Below are 4,487 nucleotides of genomic sequence, written 5' to 3'. Positions count from 1 at the left end.
GCTGGGATTTGGTTGAGAGGTGCACTGGAGGGAGGGGGTTTGACCAGTGGGGGCGGTGTGCCGCACGGTGGCCGGACGGCGGTGGGTCGAGGGGTTGGGCTGCAACGGCTTGGGAGAGGAGAGAGAGAGAGAGAGACAGGGTCGACGCGGGAGGAAGGAAGAAGAAGGAAAAGAAAAGAAAGAAAAAAAAAAGAAAAAGAAAGAAGAAAAAGAAAAGAGAAAAAGGAAAAAGGAAAAAAGGGAAAAAAAAGATGTAGGAAAGAGATGAGGTCCAATCCTCACTCCGGGAAAACAAAACAAATCCGCCGAAACGAGATTAAAAACCGTAAAACGACTAAAATAAATAAACTAATATTAATTAAAATAAAAACAACCCTTCAGTAAAAATACACGCAAAAGCGGGTCATCACAATATGAGTTTTCTATGTAAGAGGATTTCAGTTAGGCCTAAGATTTGATGTTTTTAGGTTAGATCCATGTTTTTTTTACTTTTAGCCGGGTGATTTTAAGTTTGATGGATGGTGTGACACCCCCAAATCCCACATACACATGGAAATCGAGACGTCGGGATGATAACAACATGGGTCACCACCCTATCGCCAAATGGCCAAGTGTGTGTACATGCAACAAGTGTGCAATAAAAACATACAATGGATAATAAAAGTCTTATAACTAAGTACCAGAATTTTTGTTTAATACAAACCCGTTTAAAACATACATAATAAAATATTACAAGTCTCAAATACTGGTTCAAAACCAAAATACAAGGCATAAAAGCTAGTAGAGATATTTTTTGACATAAAGACTCCAAGTTATTACTATGGTGAAACTGCCTCTTCGGGCTCAGCCTCCTTCTCCTCAAACTTCAAAATCTACAATTCTAAAATGGTACCGCAGGTAAGTAATAAACCAAGCAAACCTCAAGATAGAAAATACATTCATGCCACAACAATATGCATGAAAATGATGCCATATACATATATCCCAAAAGTCCACATTTTTCCACGCACGCCAAAAAATCCCATTTTAGCCCAAAACATTCCCTATAAACATAACCTCGCCATTATCCCCGATAATGGCCCAAAAACCAAACCATCAGAGCACTGTAGGAGGGAATCGCAGGCGGGACTCTACCATCATCCCTGCTCACCACCGTCCCTATGCGTGCACCGTAGGCGGGAATCACAGGTGGGATTCTACCACCGTCCCTGCTTACCACAATCCCTACGCCGCGTGCACCTTAGGCGGAAATCGCAGGCGGGACTCTACCATCACCCCTGCTTTCCACCATCCCTACACGTGCCTCTGACTCAAACCAGTCAATCCAATCGTTCACATATACCATAAATCATTTCTCACTTACAAGCCCAGTTTTCATTTTACAAACACATGTACATGCATGCAATTACACGAAAATCCAGTTTTTCCTTTTTAAACATGAACATGCATGCACTATACAATGCAAACATCAAGGCACAAAATCTCCAACAAATATCAACATCAACTAAACATAAATAACTCCATCCTCAAATCCATCCGACCCCGGACTCCTCGAACTCAGTTCGAAATAACCAACCAGTCACAATTTATCGTTAAAGTAAAGATATATTTTAATCTAAAAGAAAGCTTGAAAAATACTTACAGCGCTATATAATAATTTTCAAAGGATCAAGGAGCTGCAAACGGCAGAGAAAAAGCAACGTGACAGTGTAAAATACACTGTGGCCGTGGGTTGTAAAATACCCACTTTCGAACGGGGACAAACCAAGACTTGGGATTGATAGGGAATGGCCTAGAGGTATTTATGAAGCTAATGGAAGTGAGAGTTAGCCGTGGGTGGCGGTGGAAGTGAAAAAATGGCAAAACGGAGTTGAGCTCGTGGGAGCTGCTCTGGCAACGGATCAGAGCTGGAAATGGGTGGTTTAGGACGATAATGGGTACGTGATGAAGTGGTGAAGAGATGGTGGCTGGAAGTGGAACGACGGTGGTGAAAATGCACAAAAACTGTGCGGCTTGGTGGAGGTGAAATTTGGTGGGGAGGTGCACCGGCTGAAGGGGAAGATTTCTGGGTGGGTGGTGTCTACCATGTCACCGGCGAGCGGCAGTGTCGGGCAACAGAAGGCAAATGGCAATAGAGGAGAGAGAGAGAGAGAGAGAGAGAGAGAGAGAGAGAGAGAGAGAGAGAGAGAGAGAGAGAGAGAGAGAGAGAGAGAGAGAGCACGTACGTCCCATGGAAGGGAACCAGAAAGAAGAAAGAAAAAAGAAAAGAAGGAAAAGAAAAAGAAAAGGAAAACAGAGAAAGAAAAAGAGAAAAGAAAAAAGAAAAGATGGGGAAAAGAAATGAGGTCCAATCCTCACCTTCGGAGTCTAAAAACTTATCCGACAAAAATAATTTTAAAAACTATAAACCAACTAAAATAATTAACTAGTAATATAAAACAACTATAAACACCACATCAAGCTAAAATATAATAAATAACTAGTAAAAACTAAGAACTAAATTTTAAGTCCAAAACAAACTAAATTAAATTACGAAGCAATTTAAATTCAAAACAATAATTAATATAAAGAAAGCTCCACAAAACAAATATCACAACTAACTAAATCCAATTAAATACAATAATTTAAAATGAAAGAACTAATATTTTAATTAAATTAAATACTCCTTCATTGAAAATATACATAAAAACAGGATGTCATAGATGGATCTTCTTTAGGACAGATTTTTAAACCATGTCATGGTTTATTTTGAAGATCTCATCTTTTTAAGCCATGGATCAAGAGATTGACCAAAGCTAGTTAAGAAAAGGGCTTTTGTTTTTGGACTAAGTGTAAAACCAAAAACTCCAAGTGTTATTTTGTGATTTTGATGACTATTTTTTTTTTTTTTTATGATTTAAAGCATGGTTGATCTTAAGATGATGTTATGAATATGTTAGAAGTAAGATTTGATTTTTGAAATTTTTGGAGATGTTTTGATTTCGGGTCAAAGCTTGTGATTCAAGGGTTTGCTATATTGTTAAAATGTTTCGATCTTTTTACAAGAAGTTTGGTCTTGATGATTAGTTTTTTCTAAATGGATGTTTTAAGTATGGTTTTAAATTTGGGATAGAAAGATCTTTGTTGCAAAATTTTGGTGTAAGCATGAGTTTTGAAGTTGGAAAGAATTGCAACAAAAATAAAATTGAAATGGCCTACGGATGTTTTGGCCGTAGTGTGTTTTCCATAGTTGTAATTTGTTTTAAATTTTTATGAGTTGATATTTGAGTTTAGGATAAAATTTACGTGAGGAATGTAAATTTTACAAATTTTTGGAGTTAGGATGTGAAATCATTAAGTTTTGGGTAAAATAGTCATTTTCCCACATATATAGGGTAAAATAGTAATTTTACTCTAACTTAGCTTGTTTTCATGCTTCTAATTGTTAGTGATTAAATTTCTAATTTTTAGAATCATTATTTTCAGTTCTTCATGTTTCACGCTTCATTATTATAGAACGCGACGATCAAGGTAAGATTGCTCTGAACTTACTATCAGTTTACTATGTATGTGTGATGGGTAATGGAACTATAATTTATATATATATATGTGTTACCATATATGTCATGCCATGCCACGTCATTACCTTTTTAGCTGTTACGCATGATTTATTCTGTCACAAATATTTATCTTTTACACAATATATTTTGTCATGTATTGCTATATGTTATAAGTATGCCATGTTAAGTATGCTATATGTTACATATATTTCATATCATGTAATATTCATTGTTGCAAGTATGTCATATTAAGTATGCTGTTTGTTAAACATTATGTCATGTTACAAAATATTGTATGTTACATGTTATGTCATGCTACAAAATGTTTCTATCTCAAGTAAGTCATGTCTTTTCATGTTATGTTCAAGTCATATTGTGTTACGTCAGGACTTCTATATGTTCGTATTCTAGTCACATGTCTGGAATACAGTTTATGTACTTGAGAACAACCTTTCAAGTCATGTCTAGGATATTTGCGATGTAATCACTATGATTGTCCAAGCATTTCTATTCATACTTCACACAAGATACTTCTGGCGAAATCATTTTGATTGTCAGAATTTAGTTCAAGTTTAGTTATGCTGATACTCCTAGCGTAATCGTTCAAATTGTTAGGGTATTTCTTTTAAAATACTCGTGATGTGATCATTCTGATTGTTAGAGTATTACTAAATATTCCTGGTGTAATCATTTTGATTGCTAGGGTATGTGATTTAAAATACTCATGATGGAATCATTTTGATATTCTAAGTGTCTCCGATGGAATACGTTGGGTTGAATCATTCTGATAGTTCATTATTCCTGATGAAACCACTAGCAAAATTATTTTGATTGTCAGAACTCAGATCAAGTTCAAGTTAAGTTAAGTTTCAGTTCAAGTTTAAGTTCATGTTACGTTTTAAGTTCACATTCACATCATTTTTCGATTCACATTAAGTCCATGTTTAG

Source organism: Carya illinoinensis, chromosome 6, assembly GCF_018687715.1.
Source record: "Carya illinoinensis cultivar Pawnee chromosome 6, C.illinoinensisPawnee_v1, whole genome shotgun sequence".
Lineage (NCBI taxonomy): Eukaryota > Viridiplantae > Streptophyta > Magnoliopsida > Fagales > Juglandaceae > Carya > Carya illinoinensis.
Note: the sequence above shows the minus strand (reverse complement) of the source record.